The sequence below is a fragment of the Dipodomys merriami genome, unplaced genomic scaffold (assembly GCF_024711535.1).
Source record: "Dipodomys merriami isolate MVZ:Mamm:240054 unplaced genomic scaffold, mDipMer1.0.p SCAF_10, whole genome shotgun sequence".
In the NCBI taxonomy this organism is placed as follows: domain Eukaryota; kingdom Metazoa; phylum Chordata; class Mammalia; order Rodentia; family Heteromyidae; genus Dipodomys; species Dipodomys merriami.
The window spans coordinates 8967717-8988993 of record NW_027202271.1 but is presented as its reverse complement, the minus strand read 5'-3'; positions in this window follow the sequence as shown (position 1 = coordinate 8988993).

The window sequence follows — 21277 nt, the reverse complement described above, 5'->3', positions numbered from 1 at the left end:
TTGAAGAATGTCTTGGACTTTTCTGCCTGGGCTGGCTTTGAACCTTGGTCTTCAGATCTCGCCCTCCTGAGTAGCTAAGAATGCAGGCTGGAGCAACTGGAACTTGGCTGATTTGATATTTTAATAGATTTTCAAAACAGGTTCTCACCTGCTTTTGAAACCATGTAGACCATACCCGAGGCCGAGGGCAGGTGGAGGCCGGGTTACTTCATCTTACCATTAGTGGGGGTGAACTCCAGGTTATCACCCCGTGGCCGCAGGAGCATCATGCTCAGGAGCCTCAGGGTTTGGAACTGCGTGGTGTTGAGGAGGTGGCTGAGTTCCATCCATTGCTGGTTCTTGCACAGGCACAATGTATTTAAGGCACTCTGGGCCCTATTGCTACAAATCTCCTTCAGCCTGGTGCTTACGTTTATAATCCCAGGAGGCTGAGATTTGATGATCAAGGTTCAAAGCCATGATAGTCCAGGCGGCTCTTATCTCCAATTAAGCACCAAAAGTAGCTGGAAGTGGAGCTGTGGCTCACATGGTAGAGTGCTAGCCTTGAGAGAGAGAGAGAGAGAGAGAGAGAGAGAGAGAGAGAGAGAAAAGAGAGAGACAGAGACAGAGAGACAGAGACAGAGAGACAGAGACAGACAGAGACAGAGACAGAGACAGACAGACAGACACACAGACACACAGAGACAGAGACAGAGAGACAGAGACAGACAGAAGACACACAGAGACAGAGATAAAGAGAGAAACACAGAGAGAGAAACACAGAGAGAGAGAAACAGAGGAACACTCACAGAGAGAAACAGAAACAGAGAGAGAAAGAGAGGCAGACAGACAGACAGAGACAAAAAGAAGCTCAAGGGCAGAGATCAGGGCCCTGAGTTCAAGCCCCAGAAATGGCACCAACATTTAACAACAGTAATAACAATAATAACTTAAAAACACTCCATGCAGGGGGCTAAGATGTAGCCCTGAGCAGAAGGGACAGCATTCTGCCAGGACTTTCCTCCCCGGCCTGATTGGAAGCAACACACTAACTAATTTCTCATCCGAGACTCTTGGGAGGAGGAGACAAGGAAGAAGTCAAGAGCAGCGCTGGCACTGGCCACGGGAGCTGCTGCCATGCCCGGAGAGGGGCCCTCCGCGCTGCCTGCGGAGGCTCCCGCGCCAGCCCGGCTCGTGTGCACACATGTGCCTTTGATTTGCACAGGATGAACCCCAGGCAGTCCGCCCGAGCTGGCTCCCCACCCATCCCACCCTCACCCCACGTAGCCATCCACAGGCGGCTTCCTTGTTATTGCAGCTGCCCCTGACTCCGGTTTGAACCAGACCACTATCAGCTGTAGAGCTGACACGACTGTAATCTTTAATACTCATAAACCGAATGGGATTCCACAAGATGGGCAGAATAAATGGAACCAAATGTTTGCAGGTCTTCCTTTTTCCTTTCTTGTTTCTTTTTCTTTTCTTTTCCTTTCTTTCTCTTCCTTCCTTCCTTTTCTTCCTTCCTTTCTTCCTTCCCTTATTTCTTTCTTTCCTTCTTTCATTCCTTCATTCCTTCATTCCTTCTTTCCTTCCTTCCCTTCTTTCTTTCTTTCTGTCTGTCTGTCTTTCTTTCTTTCTTTCTTTCTTTCTTTCTTTCTTTCTTTCTTTCTTTCTTTCTTTCTTTCTTTCTGTCTGTCTGTCTGTCTGTCTGTCTTTCTTTCCTTCCTTCCTTACTTCCCTCCTTCCTTCCTTCCCTCCTTCCCTCCTTCCTTCCTTCCCTCCTTCCCTCCTTCCCTCCTTCCCTCCTTCCCTCCTTCCCTCCTTCCTTCCTTTCTTTCTTTCTTTCTTTCTTTCTTTCTTTCTTTCTTTCTTTCTTTCTTTCTTTCTTTCTTTCTTTCTTTCTTTCTTTCTTTCTTTCTTTCTTTCTTTCTTTCTTTTCTCCTGTGCCATATTTCTTGGTTTGGAAGAGAAAACTGTATTTTACTTGGGTGGAGTTTCTTTGAATTTCTTCCTGTTTAACAAGGGCATAACTGAACTAATAAAACCTCGACACATGAGCCGGTGTGGTCAATGTGGAGGGTGAAGGAGGCAGGTTCTGCTTTTAAAACAAAACAAAATACATGCCAAGTGTCTCCAGGGTATACATCTTTTTAGAAGAAAGAGGAAAAGTTAAAATGATTATGAGTCGTGTTAGGCTTAGATGGGACCTACGTGCTCATGCCTATCATTCTAGCTACCCAGGAGATTGAGATCTGAGGATGGTGGTTCAAAGCCAGCCAGGGCAGGCAAATGCATGAGACTCTGTATCTCGAATGAATCACCCAAAAGCAGAAATGTGGCTCAAGTGGTAGAGAGCACTGACTTTGAACAAAAACCTCAAGGACAATGCCCAGACCCTGAGTTCAAGCCCCAGGACTAAACACATTTATAACAACAACAAAAAGAAGAGCAATGTGGGGCAAATTTTACCACTGGTGTTTTCCTCAATTACAAGTGCTATCCACATGGTGATAACTATTTCTTGCAAAGGTGTGTGTTCTAAGACCATGCATTGTCCCCCAAGAATTTCCAGCATGCATCAATTCTGACCTGGTTATCAGTTATCAGCTTGGTGTCAGTGCTTATGACTAGAACGCTTCTTATTTCTCCAGAAGTGTTCCTACCTGTACCTACTAGACTGAAGTCTTTATTCCTTTGTTTGCATGGTATGTGTATTTGAGACAAGTCCTGGCTTTATAACTCAAGCTGGTATGGACTTGATAATTCTCCTGCCTGAGGCTCCAGGGTGCTTGGATTATAGGTGTATGCCACCACATCTGACCTTGAATTGAGATTTTTCAAGTGGAGCCATAATCGACTAAATGAATCTGATATTTGAAAATGGTTATTCTGTTAAACTTGAGATATTAAAAATGATGGAGACCAAAGTTAAGCCAGTCTCTGCCTGGATGCTTCCCTGGCCTCTCCTTAGATGTCACAATATAGTTACTGAAGTCTATTAATATATTTATTTTTCCACTCAGAAATCGATTCAGTTTGCTAAACTTACCTGCAGTCATTTGAAGTACAGCTGTGAAGTTGTACTTGTGTGGTTGACGAATCATTCATGATCTTATAAATACAGAAGACAATGCCCAGATTCTGGCCTTGGTCAGAATCTGATGATATGTAATTACACATCATCAGTTACACAAATAGATTAAAATCTATATATGGAAAAAAATCACACCAGTTCCATTTTCTCCCCCTTGTGCCTTAAACATGCATGATAAAAATCCAAACTAGAAGAAAAGATTTCAGATCAATTATAATTTCTCTATTGCTTCAAAAGTTAACCAGGAAATAGACAAGCTGAACCAACTCTACCATTTAAAGAAATCAAATCAATAATTATTAACCTCCCCAAGCAGAAAACACCCGATCTAGGTGGATTTACTGGTGAATTCCTGTGGTTTTTCTGCCTATTTTATGGTAGTCCTGGGTCTTGGACTCAGACCATGGGTGCTGTTCCTGAGCTTTGTGTGTAATATTAGCATTCTACCTTTAGAGCCACAGCTCCACTTCTGCAATGGTAAATGCTATTGGACATTTTGGGAAACAGTTACGGCAGTTCTCTACCAGGCCTTTCAGAAGATAGAAGGAGAAGGAATGCTTACTCATTTTATGAAGCCAACACTAACCCTAGCCCTCAGCCAGACAAGGCTACGACACACAAAAGCTACAGAGAAATAACTCTCATAAACAAAGATGCTAAAATTCTCACCAAAATAGCAAATTGAATCCAATCAAATATTAAAAGTAGTCAAGACACATAATGATTCGATTTTTAATCAAAACTTCATGTGTTAAAATAATTCACGAATAGACATAGAATAGATTCTATGTCCATTATAGGCAGGGTTGACATCTTTTATTTCTTTTTTTTAAATTTTTTTATTATCTTTAAGTGGTTGTATAAGGAGGTTCCCATTCTACAAAACAGTATATGAATGCAAAGTATATGGCTCTTAACCCACTGACATCCTTTAGTTCTTTGTCTGAGGACCGTACATCCATGGAATGATGATTTGTGGAAGGAAGAAGGAAATGTACGCAGCAAAAAGTAAAAGAAAATAATAAGCTCACTTCTTTCTCTCTCAATATTATTACAAAAGCACATGACCCTTTTTCTTTTATTTGGTGGTAGTACTAGGGTTTCAACTCAAGGCCTCTTGATGGCTGACAAGCTCATAACACTTTCAATCCTTTTGGCTTCTTTTTTGTCTGTCATGGGGCTTGAACTCAGTGCCTGGACACTGTCCCTGAGCTTTTGTGCTCAAGGCTAGAGCTTTACCACTTGAAGCCACAGTGCCACTTCTGGTTTTAGATGGTTTATTGGAGATAAGAATTTCACAAACTTTCCTCCCCTGGCTGGCTTCAAACTCTTCTCCACAGATTTCAGCCTCCTGAATAGCTAGGATTATGCTCAGCTACTTTTGGCTTTTTAAAGTTATTTTTTTAGATAAGGTCTTGTTCTTTTTGCTTTGGGTGGTCTCAGTCTGAGTAGCCAGAATTATAAATGTAAAATTATAAATGTAAAATAAAATGCTTAGCTGTTTTGTTTTTGTTGTTTTGCTTTTTTTTTTTGAGATAATGTTTTGAGATAATGTCTGGGCTGGCCTTAAAACTGTGGTCTTCCTATTTTTCACCTGTCAAGTAGAAAGGATTGTTGACATGAGCCATGGTACCTGGCCTTGACTCTTTGTATTTTTAAATGGAGGTTAGCCTATTCACTGACAAATGATCTTATTGAATGTAAAGAACTGTGTCAGAAGTTTTAATTAAAATCAGTGCACAGTGCAATAAGTGCTATAAATAATATGCAGGGTCCCTATTCCACTATTGTCAATAATACTATTTGCTCATTCATGCAAACTGTATTTATTGACAATAAGGTATGTTTTTCTCCATACCAGAAATAAGGATGAACATATTAAACTGAAATATAATTTGTGCTGCTTCAAGTGAACCTTAAGCAAACCCCCAAAACAATTTTATACAAGTCAAATACCAAAGGCAAAAAATAAAGGAAATACGGTGATTCATTCATTAACTTATTATGGAATAAAATTTACATACAAGTGCATGATTTTACTCAAGTTTCTTCTCCTTGAGCAAAATTAAGTACAATTTAGACTTGAGTGCTGCTCCAATATCTTGTTATATAGCTACATCCCTAGAGAACCTTTACCTCTTAGACCTATTTCCATCTATAAAAATATAGATCTTTATAAAGTTATGTTGTATATCTTTATCTCTCTCCATATTAATATATGGATTTTTATATATAGATATGGGTCTATAGAGAGCTATATTATATATAGAGAGAGATATAAAGATAAGGATATATAAAAATATATATCTTTATAGAAAGATAGGTATGTATATGTTTATATGGAGAGAGTAAAGCTATAGATACCTTGATATAAAGTATATATGTAGAAATAAATTGTATATTTACATATTCTTACAACTGTTATATATCTATCTTTGTCCTTAATGGTAGTATTTACTACATAGCATGTTTTTGTGTGAGTATGCTGTTCCTGGGGCTTTAATTCAAGGCCTGGACACTTTTCTTGAGTTCTTCTGACTTAGAATGCTAACTTTTGTGGTTAATTGGAGATAAGAATGCTGACTTTTGTGGTCAAGTGGAGATAAGATTCTTCCAGTCTTTCCTGCTAGGGCTGGCTTTGAATTGTAATCCTCAGATCTCAGCCTCCTGAGTAGATAGGATTTCAAGTGTGAGAAGCCAGGGCCTCGCACCATACAATATTTTAACTGTTTATTTGTTTAACTCCCAGATTGTTTTAATAGGGAGATAACACTTTATTAATAATTTTGTTCAGTGGCTGGCATGTAATAGGTACGTAATTAATGGTGTTTTTAGTCTGTTAATGAGTTCAAACCAGCACTCCTACACCTACATATACATGCACATATACAATACAATGATGTATATAAATAATGTAACATCTTCCAGATATAATTATGGCATATCTGAAGTAAGGAGACTGGGTCTAAGCAAAAGGCCCTAATAATAGAGGACATTCTTTAGTTTATAAATGCGTTTTGAGTCAGTAAGCTCCAGAAAAGTCTTACTCTCCTTAAAAGATTGGTTCTTGGTCTCCCTTGATTGTGTCCACATTGGATTTGCTTTGGCTTATATTTAACATCTTTGTTAGATTTGAGTGTTCACTGTTTTTTTAATTTACTTTGATTCTATTCACATCTGATTTGCTTTGGCTTATATTTAACATCTTTGTTAGATTTGAGTGTTCACTGTTTTTTTAATTTACTTTGATTCTATTCACATCTGATTTGCTTTCTATTTTGTTAGGATTAATTCCATGCACCTTGTGTAGGTTTGGGGCTATATAAGCTGTGTGTTAGTTATATTCAGGGCAATAGGGTTTTGTGACTGGAGTCCCCCTGCTGCCTGCTAGCGATCCAATAAAGACTCTGAATTTGGCCTTTTTTAAGTGGTGGCTTCTCTGTTCTCACCACTGGATCTGCCCATACAACATATCCTATCAAAGGAATTGTTCCACCAGAGATTATATTTGTGCATGCTTCTTTTATTCTTAATGAGAAAAATACCCAGCGGTTGTAAGGTACAGAGGACAGGAAATCACATTGATGTCCTGAGCAGCAGGAAGGGACATTCTAATGTCCCTGAGCCCTGAGAGTGGCCTCCAGGGAACACATGTGGTGTTCAGGAAGAAAAGCATTATGGGGAATTCTAAGTTTCTGAGGAACGGATGCTAGACATTTGAGTCAGGAGTAAGGCATGCTAAAAATGGGCCTTAAGCTGTAATCCTAGCCACTCTAAATGCTGAGATATGAGAATCTGCAGTTTAAAGCCAGCCCTGGTAGGAAAGTCCATGAAACTGTGATCACCAATTAACAATCAGAAAGCAAGAAATAGAGGGAAGGGAGAGTAGGAGAAAAACAAAGGAGGGGCTAACAGTGCTTGCATGACAAGAAATATACTCACTCACTAAACCCCTCTGTACAGCATGGTTATAAGAAAATAAAGTTTTAAAAAAGCTGGAAGGGGAACTGTGGCTCAAGTGGTAGAGTAGTCACCTTGAGCAAAAACAAACTCAGGGACAGGACTCAGGCACTGAGTTTAAGCCCCAGGACACACACACACACACACACACACACACACACACACACACACACACACACACACACACACTAAATGTTCTGTGGATGAAATACATGAGAGCGGGGGGGGGGGGAGAAAGGGAAGGGTTTGGGAGTAGGACTGGAGGGAAGAATGTCATGGATTGCAGCCTTGGCTGGAGATAAGAGTTTCATGGACATTTCTGCCCTGACTGACTTTGAACTGTGATCCTCAGAACTGAGTCTCCTAAGCACCTAGGATTAGAGGTGTCGGCCAATGGTGCCCAGCTTCAATCCTGACACACAACATTTTTACTAGTATAGAAAGTCTTTTATTGCTTGTGGTTAATCACTGACTCCTAGTCTTGGACTTTGATAAACACTGAACAGCCTTCCTCCACCCCTTGAGAGTTGTAGAAAGGAAGACATACACTGTGTACTTTTAGTTAGCACAATGCTTTCATGATTCATCATTGTGGTTGCTTGTCTTGGTAGTTTATTCCTGCTTATCTGAATACTTTGCTTTATAAAACACTTTAATATAATTAGCAATAAGGTACACTGAAGAGTGCAGGACACTTTTGTGTGAGCATGGATTTTCACATTTCTTTGGTAAACACTTAGGTTGGTTAAGTGGTAAGTAAATATTCAGTGTTGTAAGGAATTACAGTCTAGGCCTGGGTATGGTGGTCCGTGCCTCTAATACCAGCTATTCCATAGTAGAAGTAGGAGGACCATGGTCTAAGTCTGGCCTAAACACATGAGAAAGACCTTACCTGAGAAAATAATTAAGTTAAAAAACAGAAACAAAAGGAGAGCATGACACAAATGGTAAAGTGTTTGCCTAGCAAGAACAAGGCCCTGAATTCATTCCCTAATACCATCACCAATAAATAAAGAAAAAGAGAAAGAGAAAAATACCAATTAGTCTTCCAAAATGTACGTACCATTTTGCATTTCCACCAGCAAGATATGAGCATTCTAGTGAACCTCACTAGTGCCCTTATTTAATATTGCTAGTCTTTATTTTAGCAGTCCTCATGAATATGAGATTGAATCTCACTTAGTTTATTTGATGTTTCTGGTCTCTGAAGCTCTCTTACTTTCTTATTGTACCTTCTCGTTTGTGATTCACGTATCTTGCAAAAAAGGTCTATTCAAGTCTTCACTCATTGAACTGTCTTTATATGTCTGAGTTTCAAGATCTTGTATACCCTCTAAAATATATTTAAGCCAGGCACCAGTGGCTCATGCTTGTAATCCTAGCTACTCAGGAGGCTGAGATCTGAGGATTGTGTTTCAAAGCCAGCCCAGGGAAAGAAAGTCTGTGAGACTTTCAATAAACTACCAGAAAACTGGAAGTGGTGCTGTGGTTCAAGTGGTAGAGTGTTAGCCTTGAGCTGAAGAGCTGAGGGACAGTGCCCAAGCTCAGAGTTCAAGCCCCATAGCCAACACCACCACCACCAACAAAAATACATTTTAAAAATCAGATGTGCATTTTGGAAAGGGTATTTCCTTTCAATTAGGGGAGTGCCCTTCATTTTCTAACGTGTTACTTGAAAAATACTTTTAAACTTTGCTGGATTTCTTGTGATCAGTTTTGTTTTGTATGGATTATGTTGTTTATGTACTAAAAAAGCTTTGCTCAATCTAATATCAAAAGATTTTTTGGTATGGTTTTCTCTACAAATTCAATTGTTTCAGCTTTTACATGTAAATATACAGTTGGCTTTTGGATAACATTTAGGTATGTTGTGAGGTATTTCTCTCAATTTCTCCTATCTCTTCTGTTTGTCTGTCTCCCCTTCCCAACCTTCTTCTCTCTAATATTTATATATACATACATGTATATACATATGTATGTATATGTACAACTATATGTACATACACATATATATGCTTTTGTTAATTCCTGCTTACAATATTTCTGCTTATATATAGGAATGCATAATATATATTATAATTCATAATAACTTATATATATAACAACAATTGTAGCTTTTGTACATATCATTGTTTTGGCATAATTTGTTGAAAAGACTATCCCTCTTCATTGAATCACTGAGGAACATTCTTGAAAGTCTTGTGGTTATACCTTTATTTCAGAAAACTATTTTTTCTCATCTGTAAGTCTGTTTTATTTCCATATTCTTGTATGTCCTCTCAATGACTGTCTTTATAGTATTAAATCCAGAAAGGATTTATCCTGCACCTTAGGTTTACTTTTGTAAAAAAACATTGTTTAGACCATTTGTTTTGCACATTTTTCTACATATTTTGGATGTAAGGCCAAGCAATGTAACTATGTAGCGGTTTTCTTAGTGTTTGGAATTACATTGACTCAATCTGTGAAACAAGAGATAACTGACATAATATATCAAGTATCCCAATCTATTTGCAAAACCTGAATATCTTTTGGCTCATTGAGAGTTTGTCTCAGTGATGATTTATCATATACCACGTCCTATCTTTATTATATTTTAATAAGTTATCCCTACACATGTCCACACTGTTCTCAGTAATATTTACACTGACCCTTCTTGGATTTTCAATACCTTGTTGATTTTTCCTGATTATAAGAGAAAAACCATAACTATAATGCTGTAGACCCATGGTAGCTGGTTTGTTGCAATATGAGAAAGTTCTTTATATTCCTAGTGTGTCAAGAACTATTTTTGTTGTTGTTATTTTGATCTTTTGTTGGGGCTTGAACTCATGGCCTGGACACTCCTCTGAACTTTTACACTCAAGGCTGGTGCTATACCACTTGAACCACAGCTCTGCTTCCAGCTTTTTGGTGGTTAATAGGAGATAAAAGTCTCACAGATTTTCATACCCTTGCTGGCTTCAAATTGCAATCTTCAAGTCTCAGCCTTCTGAGCAGCTAGGATTACAGGCATGAGTCACCAGCACATGAGAACTCTTTATTATGAATCAATTTGAATTATATCATGTTATTTTTCTAAAAAGATCATTTTTTCTTAGTTTATGAATGTGGTATTATATTGGTTATCCTATGATAAAAAAATCTGGTCTGCCTGGGCTAATTCCACTTAATGATATGTCATCTTTTAAAACTAATTTCGGATTCCTCTACTTAACTTTTCTGAAACAAGGACACAGGATGACCCATTGCAACAATGACACTCACAAGACACTATGTTGAAAATGAAGCTTGCAAGTTTGGTGTTTGTGGGGAAATAGTGGGGGAAGTGGGGGAGGGAACGTATAGTGGGAGAAAAACAAAGAAGGGATAACAATGCTGGACAAGAAAGGTACTCATGTGGGCTGGGAAGGTGGCTCAGTGGTAGAGCGCTTGCCTTGCATGCATGAGGGCCTGGGTTCAATTCCTCAGCACCACATAACCAGAAAAAAAAAGCTGGAGGTGGCGCTGTGGCTCAAGTGGTAGAGCACTAGCCTTGAGCTGAAGAGCTGAGGGACAGTGCCCAGGCCCAGAGTTCAGGCCCTATGACCGGACCCCCAAAAAGGAAAGAAACGTACTCATGTAACTGCAATCTCTCTGTACAGCATCTTTATGATTAAATGTTTTTTAAAGAATTTTGTGTCTAACTCCACAAAGCCTATTTGTCTATGACCTATCATTTTTCTTATATCGCCACATAGTTTTATATTTAGGCATTTCTGGCTTCACAGAATAATAGGAAAGGATTTATCCTCTTACGTTTTCTTTCAGGATTGTTTTAAGAAGTAAGCTCTGTAAGTGCGATGGGTTTATGAATCAACATTATAAAGTGAGAATGGAGTTCTGTATGGATTTTATAATAGAGTGCTTGTAAAATGCACATTATAATATTTCATCTCAAAGGTATAAAAGCCAAACTGTAAAACTGCAGACAAACATTAAAATCAATAAAAATTGTTATTGTATTTTTATCATTGTACCTTCAACAGAGATTAGTTTTGAATAGAAGACAATCTGAGTGAAGAGCTGTTTGTGTAAACAATTTACTAACAGTTATCCAAAGTCAAACCTTTTATTACACCAGTAAGTAATGGTCCATGAGTTGATGTGTATAGGGAAGTAAAAAAAAAATACTGATTTTCTTACTTCACATGGATGGGCTTAAACTAAAGCTTTTCATTCTTGGTTTTCAAATAAATGTATGAAATGCATAAAAACAAGAATGCTTGGCAATGTTTAATTTCATGACCAGTACAACTGAAAGCAGTTTGCCTAACAAATTTCTGAAGAGTTTAAAAGGAAACACAAATGACCCATGTATTGTGTATGTGCATGTGTGTGCACGTATGTGCTTGTGTAAATGGGTTCGTGTGTGTGTGTGTGTGTGTGTGTGTGTGTGTGTGAGATTTGTGCCCATCCACAAGTATATACTGATGAGCTAAAAAAATAAAACTCTTGCTATTGACCGAAAAGAAATGTACTCATTACCTGACTTATGTAACTGTAGTCCCTTTGTACATCACCTTTATAATAACAACAAAAAATAAAAATTTGTGCTTGAACTCGGGGCCTGGGCACAGTCCCTGAGCTTTTTCTGCTCATGGCTAGTGCTCTACCACTTGAGCCACATCTCCACTTCTGACTTTTTGAAAGTTTATTGAAGATAAGAGTCTCACAGTCTTTCCTGCCTGGGCTAGCTTCAACCCTCAACCCTCAGATCTCAGCCTCCTAAGTAGCCAGGATTATAGGTATGAGCTTCTGGTGTTTGCCATAATAGTCATGGAAAATAATTCTTCTTCTCCAAGTGCACTGTATTTTCAGTCATTAAAGAGCAGAATCCAAAAACTGTAGCAGTGACATTAATAGAATGGATATATGTGTGTGTTTCCATGGTATTTATATCTGAGAAGCTCATTGCAGGAAATAGTGGAGTTACTTGTGGTGTGTTTGAACCCTAGGTCTGGTTCATATCTTGTCCCTGCTAGAAACAACGACACTCCAATTTCTCTATTTATTTTTCTGTGCCTGGATTCTATCTGTGGCTTCTTAAGCATCGGTTACAAAGCTTTTCTGTGTGCATTATCTATGTTGGCCTCTGATTTTTCTGGCATGAAGCAGTAAAGTGATTTGGTGGACAGCAGAAATTACCACATGGGGTGTCTCATACATCCCTGCCTGGCCCAGAAAATCTGAGGGTGGTGGCTCTTCCTGAGAGAAACCTAATTAATGAATTAATAAATTAATAAATTCAATGTCATTTGGCCTCTTGTTGAATTTAATTCAGTGTTGTGTTTCTCTCCACAGTGTTTTAAAAGAGGAGCTAAATTATTCTGCTAGTCTCTCTTCCTTCTCCTTTTCTCTTGGTTTCTCATTTCTTTCTCTAATGTCATTTGTTTTTATGTCCTGGTGATTTAAAACTCCAGAAAATAGTTTGAACGTTGAACAAAGTGAATGTCTTTGAATGCACAGATTGTAAATATTTCCACATTAACAAAAAGAGATGCTTTCATGTTTTGAGTTCAAGTTAGATGTAAGCTATATAATAAAATATAATCGCTGAATGTATAACCTTCTTATTTATACAACTTTCTCTTTCTCTCTCTCTCTCACACACACACACACACAAACACAGGAGTTAGATCTTAGCTGAGCAATGTTTCATGTTGCTTTGTTTCTGGAATATGATTTCCTTCAGAGTGAGAACCTGGAGGGCCTAAATCTGACTTTCAAAAAGAAAAACGATGTAAAAAGAAAAATATGGTGAGATAAGAACACTAACTCCTCTGGAACCCTCAACTCTGCTACTTGTAACATGGGCTATCTTAAAGACAAACCTTGCCCAGGCTTTACAAACAACAATGTCTTTTAGTTTAAGATGACAAATCAGAAACACCGGTTCATAATTTGAACAGCCATTCTCTTTCTCTCTCTGGGATCCCAGTTGGAGCATCTAATAGTACACAGAAAAAGTCAAAACCAGCTTTCATCTTATAAAGGTAAGCAAAATCCAAGTGTAGTGATGCACACTTGTAATCCCAACGACTTGGGAGGGCAGGGATAAGCAGGACCTAAGTTCACCACCTCAGGCAAAAAGGTAAGACGACCCTATCTTAGCAAATAAGCTTCTGAGGCCAGATGGCAAGTTCAAAGTCAGAACACAACAAAACAAAACACGACCATGCTTCAAAAAACTCCAACACTCTAAAAACTCTGAAACACCATCCAAAATAAAAGGAAAATTTAAAACACCCAGATGAAATGGAGAGTACTTGTGTGGCTTTAATGTTTTTAAGTTATTATTATCTTTAGTTGTTCAACAAGTCGGTTTGTGGGTACAATGCTTCTTGATCAACGTTACCCCTCCCATTATTCTCCCTCAACTCTCCCAACCCCTCAAGGTACTTGGTTCCATTTTCACACAGGTTAGTTATCGAAGGAGTTTCACCATTGGAATCCTCCCCTGTGTATAGCAAACTTCAGTATGGGTATGTTTTCATTAATGCTTAGCACGTATGAGAGAATACACATGCCATTTGTCTTTCTGGGCCGGACTTACTTCACTTCACCAGGCTTTCTAGGTGCATCCATTCCCCAGTAAATGACACAATATTATTCTTTATGTGGCTAACTTTTGCAATCTCAAATGAGGCCCACAATACCAAAAGGCTTTGCTGTGTTCATTATCTTTGCTTGTGGAAAGTGTGGTAGGGCCTAGGCCATTCAGGCTTTATTGTGGGTCACGTCAAGCATGTGAGTCTTTAGCTGAAGTACAGAGAGAGTCTACTACAGGCCTTTTTTTTTTTTTTTTGCCAGTCCTGGAGTCCTGGGGCTTGAACTTAGGGCCTAGCCATGTCCCTGAGCTCCTTTTGCTCAAGGCTAACACTCTACCACTTGAGCCACAGCACCACTTCTGGCTTTTTCTGCTGATGTGATACTGAGGAATGCATGCCAGGCAAACACTCTACCACTAAGCCACATTCCTAGCCCCAGGCTTTTAAGTGAAATAGTGAGTTTGAGTTTAAAATCATCACAAGGCCTCAGGGTAGGGAGTAGTTTCAGGATCTGCAGAGACCTTTAGGACAGAGTTGGGAGAGGACATAATGGACACCATGAAGATCTATTGAATGTGTGTGTGTGTGTGTGTGTGTGTGTGTGTGTGTGTGTGTAGGGGAAATAACACAGGAAAGAAAATAACAAACACATTTTTTATATACAACTCTCAAGAAAGTTCTTTACTCCAAACCAATGTCTCTTCCTATTTAAGAGGCAAGAAAAAAATTTATTATTCAGAAAACATAATATCTAGCTTTAATATTGTTCATATGGTGTGTGTGTGTGTGTGTGTGTGTGTGTGTGTGTGTGTGTGTGTGTGTGTGTGTGTGTATGTGTGTGTGTGCCCTCAGGACCTGGGCACTGTCCCTCAGCTTTTTCACTGGTGGTCCACCAGTTGAGCCACTTTGGCTTTTTGCTGATTAACTGGAGATCAGAATCTCATGGACTTTCCTTCCCAGGCTGGCTTCAAACTGTGACCCTCCTGAGGGTAGTAAGGATTCTAGGCATGAGGCACAAGCACTAGGTTTTTTTAATGCCTTAATGTGAACCTTTAAGCAATATGCAACTTCCTATACAATAGCATTCCAATTCCAAAGTACCTATCATTTCTATATTTAATATTTCTGATATCAAGTGAAGCCTACAATCACTGTAAAAGTTAAGCCAGTTATTCTATTCTGTCAGATAATTATAGCATGTGCTGATTACCTCAATTGCACAGAAGAAATCTGTTTTTGAGGAAATCTCTCAGTCTTCCTCCCATTATCCTCTTATTTCCATTTATATATATGTACATATGTAAACATAAATATTATTATATAAATATATATCAATACATGTTCATATGTATTTATGTATTTGTGTATGTGATTATTTATTTATGCTGCACTGGGATTTGAGTTCAGGCACACAATTGCTGAATCCTACCACCAAGCCTTTTCTTTTTCCAGATAGGTTCTTTTTCTCTCTTTCTTTCTCCGTCTCTCTCTCCCTCTTCCTTTGCCCTATAGACTTCCATATAGTTAAGGTGTCAAGCAAACAGCTTGGCTAGGCTGGGCTTAAGCCACAGTCCTCTTGATTTCAGCCACTGGATCCTATGATTTCCTTTTCTAGCTCTGAAAGACAAACTTCCCTGTCTATATTCAAATCTTGTTTTGTTTAAACAAGCTTTCCGGAAGGGAGTGGCTCACATCTCTAAGCCCAGTAACTCAGGGGCTGAGATCTGAGGATCACAGTTTGAAGCCAACCAGAGTAGGAAAGTCCATGAGATTCTTCTTTCCAATTAACCACCAAAAAGCCAGAAGTGGAGCTGTGTCTCAAGTGGTAGAGCACTAGCTGTGGGCAATAAAGCTCAGGGATAGTGTCTTGGCCCTGAATTCAAGACCTAGGACCAGCATGCATACACACACACACACACACACACACACACACACACACACACACACACACACGACATATGCACATATGCACATGCTTATAGTACATCAAATTACTACTCTTCCTTGGGATGAAGTCAGACAGATTCAATCATAAATTTCATCATTTTAAAATAAGGGTACATAACACCTAGATGAGAGATTTAAAAAAATTGTTATAAAGGTGGTATACAGAGGGGTTACAGTTCCACAAGTCAAAGAGTACATTTCATTTGGACCATGTCTTCCCTTCCCTCACTCTCCCAGTTTTTCTCTCCCATCCCCACCACAAGTTGTGTAGTTTTTTTTTATCCACATAGTGTCTAGTGAGCACCACTGCTGCATTTGTTCACCCTCTGTCCCTCTATTTCTCTGCTCCCCCTATTCCTTCCAAAGACAGTCAAAACAAAAATGCCAAAAAGGAGAGAAACCTCTTGTTTCCATTTCTTGGAGTTCATTTCTATAAATATTATTTTATATGATCAGAGGAACATAGGGATTGCACCTTTGTGTTCCTTTCCTAAGAATATCCTCCTTTGATATAGCTGTGTGTGAATGCCTAGAGTTCTGTATAATTTATCATGTCCCAGTATAATTTAGATCTGGCTTCAGCATATGAGAGAAAGCATGTGACTTTTGTCTCTCTGAGCTTGGCTTATTTCACTTAACATGATTTGTTGTAGGTCCATCTATTTCCCTGCAAGTGACATAATATTATTCTTTCTAATGGCTGTGTAAAATTCCATTGTATATTCCATGTACCACAATTTTTGGATCCTCTCATTTATTGTGGGCTATCTGGGTTGTTTTCATATTTTGGCTACTGTAAATAGTATGGCCATGAACATGGATGTGCAGGTGTCCTTATCATATCCTGGCTCATGATGTTCAGAGTAGATGCTGAGGACTGGTATGGCTGGGTCACAGGGAGCTGTATGTTTAGTTTCTAGAACAATCTCCAGACTGCCTTTAGAGTGGTTGTACTAGTTTACCTTTCCACCAGCAGTGCAGTGGGGTTCCTTTCCTCACCCCCCCACATCCCTGCCAGCATTTGTCATTGTTAGAATTCACCATGCTGGCCAATCTAACTGGGGTGAGGGGGAAATCCCAGGGTTGTTTTGATTTGCATTTCCTTTATGGCCAGGGATGAATAGCATTTCCTCCTGTGTTTCTTTGAAATTCTCCCTTCTTCTTCTGAGAAGATTAGTTGGGAGGTTTTTGTTTTTTTCTTTGTTTGGGTTTTTTTCCCTGGTATTTAGGAGGAACGCATGTGTCAAATGTTTAACACTGTGTTACATGATAGTTGCTCAATAAATAATAGTTATTATTTCACCACAATTCCTCTCCCCCAAGGAATGACATTCAATAATATGAAAATCAAGTCATGAATAAGGGTGAGCATGATTGACATCTTTTATATACATATATAAAATTAGAACAATGAAATGTGCTGAAATTGTTTTAAGACATGTGGGGAGGAGTGAAGGAAAAGAGATGGAGGAGCAAGTTATCTCAAGATAACTAGCTAGTTATCTAATGGCTGACTTTTTGTTTGTGTTTTTGGTTTTTTAAAATACATTATATTTAAAATCTACTTAATATAAATGGAGTTACCATTTAATAGAGCATTTTATGAATATAGTGCCTCTTGATCAATGTAACCTTTTTTGTGTGAAAATACTGTACAGAGGGGTTACAATTACATGGGCAAGATAACTAGTACATTTCTTATTAAGCATTGTTGCCTCCTCCTTTGTTTAACATTGTCCTTTCCTCACTGTTCTTAATTTTTAGGATATATATTGAATGTTTTTGTGTTGGTACTAGAGTGAACTCCAGTGCTTAGGAACTGTCCTTAAGCTTTTTTTATTCAAGGCTAGAATTCTACCACTTGAGCTTCACTTCCAGCTTTTTGTTGGTTAATTAGAGATGAGAGACTTATGGACTGTTCTGCCTGGGGTTGACTTTGAACCTTGATTCTCACTTCTCAGTCTCCTGAATAGCTAGGGTTGCAGGCATGAGACAGCAGTTCCCAAACCTTGTCACGTCTCCTTTCCTTGATTCCATTCTATTTTTACTGTGGCATTCAAGTTTCTAGACATGAACTGTTCATGCCAACGTTGTATATAAAGAATCAAACATCCTAAAAGATTTAACATGTACACATCAGTATGTTTATTTTCAGTGGTGCATTGCCATATTTGAGTGAGACGCAATGATGCAAACAGGGCAGATGGATACCTTTCTCCGCTCCCATTTTGACAGCCCCCCCCTTTCCCCATGCCTCAGGATTTACCCACTTAGAAAGTGGGGTGACGCCAATGCTCCCAGGACTGCTTTTGCCTGCTGCCTACCAGATGGTACTAAGAAATTCAAAATATTTCCTACCACAGCTGTAACTTTGACAACAAAATTAATACCAGCCCAAATACCACTGCGAATGTGAAGGGCATAGTAATCAGGCTCTTCAGTGTGATGTAAACAGCCACGTTTTCCAGTATATTAGGCAACAAATGTCAACAGGCAAAACAAGACAAAATAAAGCCAAACAGAAAAGCTCCGATCCTATCAGCTCTTGCTGCGATGTCAATCAGAAACCACGTCGAATACCGCTAAACCAGATTCCTACCTGGCGTCCATTCATCATGGAACAGCTGTTTCTCTTGAGTGGAAGTATACGCCTCCCCCTGGAGCGACCATCATCCATTCACACATTTTCACCATGCTGCTTTCCCAAAAGAGCTTCATCTTTTTTTTTTTTAAAGCTGTCTTTCTTTATTTGAGGAAATAAATCTCTTAAAGGAGGATTTGACTAGACGTTAATCTAAGAAATTCTTTAGTTTGAAATTCTCTCTCTTTTTTTTTTTTCTTAGCGAACTTCAAAGATTTTATACGAAGTGTAAGGAGTTAAGTCTGGTTGAAAAGAAAGTTGAAATGTGGCACATGATTTCAGTGGGTTAACAGAACTTATATATCTGATGGTCATTAAAATGCTAAACATCCAGGAGCTGGTGGCTCATGCTTGTCATCCTAGCTACTCAGTAGGCTGAGGTTCACAGTTCAAAGCCAGCCCAGGCAGGAAAGTCTGTGAGATTTTTCTCTCTAATTAACCATCATAGAGTTGGAGTAAAGCTGTGGCTCAAGTAATAGAGCATCAACCTTGAGCCAAAAAGCTCAGGGACAGCCCAGATCCTGAGTTCAAACACTAGGACCAGCACATATTTACGCATGTGCACACAGGCACACCCGTGCATGCATGCATGTATGTGTATTATGTATGTGGAGAGAGAAAGACTGAGTTTGAAAATCAGAGAACAAGAAGTACTTACAGTGTGAATATTAAGTGTGATGACAATCAACTTGTAGCATTAATTAATACTTTAGAAATATAGAGTAATTTGATATCAAAGATAGAATTATTTTCCTTTACTTAAGGGAGTAAATAACACACTATGTAATGCACCACAAAATTAAAGGAAAATGAAGATTTACAAAAGTCTCAGCTTTGAAAGAAATAAGTTCGTGGATACCCTTAGCTTTTCAAGAAAAGTTTGGTTTTAGCAACATAAAGGATCAGTTATTTTAAACAGAGATCTGCTCTTTTGAGTTTAAAATGTGTTTGTCCTACCTTAAGACAAAACAAAATATTATGGAGGAATATATAATGTTCAACCACATTTCCATCAACCGAATCTAGAGAGGAAGTTTGCTGAGGAGCTGGCATGAAGTATTTATTAGGAAAATGCCTTCATTATTTTTGTGGGGGTACTGGGGCTTGAACTCAAGGCCTGGGCACCGCCCTTTACTTTTGTACTCAACCTGGTGTTTTACCACTTGAGCCACAGCTCTATATCTGGTTTATTGTTGGTTAATTGGAGTGTAAAAAAAACTCATGGACTTTCCTGCCCTTCCTGCCCAGGCTGGCTTTGAACTGCCATCCTCAGATCTCAGTCTCTTAAGTAGCCAGGATTATAGTCACGAGCAGCTCCATTCCCTCCCCCCCACCCCCAGCCCAGTGTGGCTAACTTTCTTCATGAGTGAAATTACAAGTTCAGCATCCTTAATCTCAACCTCTAACATCTGACACTTTTTGAGCAACAACATGATGTCATAGTGGAAAATTCCACACTTGACCTCATACGACAGACCCAAAACACAGGTGCACTCAAGCACTGTATAAAATTACCTAAAGTCTGTGTGTTCAAGGTGTACATAAAGCATAAATGAATTTTAAGTTTAGACTTAGGTCTAAACCTTAGCATATCTCATTACATATGTGCAGCTAAATCCAAAGTTTCAACACTCTGGCACTAAACACGTTGAAGTAAAAAAAAGGGGGTGGGGAATATTCAACCTGTACCTATTGCAATTTGTATTCATTCTAGTAAACTTATTCTAAATACGAGCATGCTTTTCCCCTCTCTACCACAGTTTTTCCAGCATCATCTGTGGACTTACTAATGTTTTCTATACCATCCTAACTCACATCCCAAATTTTCAGTCACAAAGTTTCAAGGCCTAGAGTTGATGCTCATAAATTGATTGTTCTTTTGAACAATGCATTTTCCAGAAGAAGCTGGTCTTACAGAATGCTTGAGTGCTTTCTAAAAGACCTACATACCAAACCACTGGGGACAAGGCCTTGTAAATTTGCGAAACGGTTCCTTAGGAAATGACAAGTGTTCTCAATCAGTGACCAAGATCCTGGGACATTTACTTTTGTAGATAAAAGGTAGACTTGGGGAATTACTCAGTATTAGACCAAACAACCTACTTCCAGAATGTTTCTGTTTTCTATCCCAAGACTCTAGGCTCTGTTATTTTATTAATAAGAAGTACATTCATGGTTCCATAATTCCTTTTTTCCATCTTTCATACTGTGAAATGATAAGCAGATTTATGTTGATTGGAATTATGTTGGATTGTGTGTGTGAGTGAAAGAGAGAGAGAGGGAGAGGGAGAGAGAGAGAGAGAAAGAGAGAGAGAGAGAGAGAGAGAGAGAGAGAGAGAGAGAGAGAGAGAGAGAGAGAGAGAGAGAGAGAGAGAGAGAGAGAAGAGAGAGAGTGTGTCCTGGGGCCTGGGGCTAGAACTCAGGGTCTGGGCAGTGTCATTGAGTCATTGAACTTTTTTTTTGGGGGGGGGGAAATACTGTACAGAAGGGTTATAATTACATGGGCAAGATAATGAGTATATTTCTTATCAAGCATTGTAGCCTCCTCCTTTGTTTCCCCTTCCCATCACATCCTCCCCCCCGCCCCCCACCCAACCCTCCTCCCCCACCCCCAACCAAAGTTGTTCAAGGCTAGCACTTTACCACTTGAGCCACAGCTCCACTTCTATCTTTTTGGTGGTAATTGGAGATAAAAGTCTCACAGCAACCCTCAGATCTTAGCCTACTGAGTAGTTAGGATTACAGGTGTGAGCCACCGCCACCCTGCTAGGGTTGTTGACTTTTCCCATCAAGAGGAAACTCCACTGCTATTTAACAAGGCATTAGAGACCATGAATGAAAAGCACATGTTTCATTCTTTCCCTTTCCTGCCACACCTGCTACTAAAAGTTGAAGAATACTGTAAAACAGTTAGATCTCTGATAGACTGGAGCACATGGCAAGTTTATGAGGTATTTGTGTGTATATATATATATATACACGTATATATGTATATATATAGATATATACATACATACGTATGAATATGTTTATGTGTGTGCAAATATGTGTATGTACATATATTTG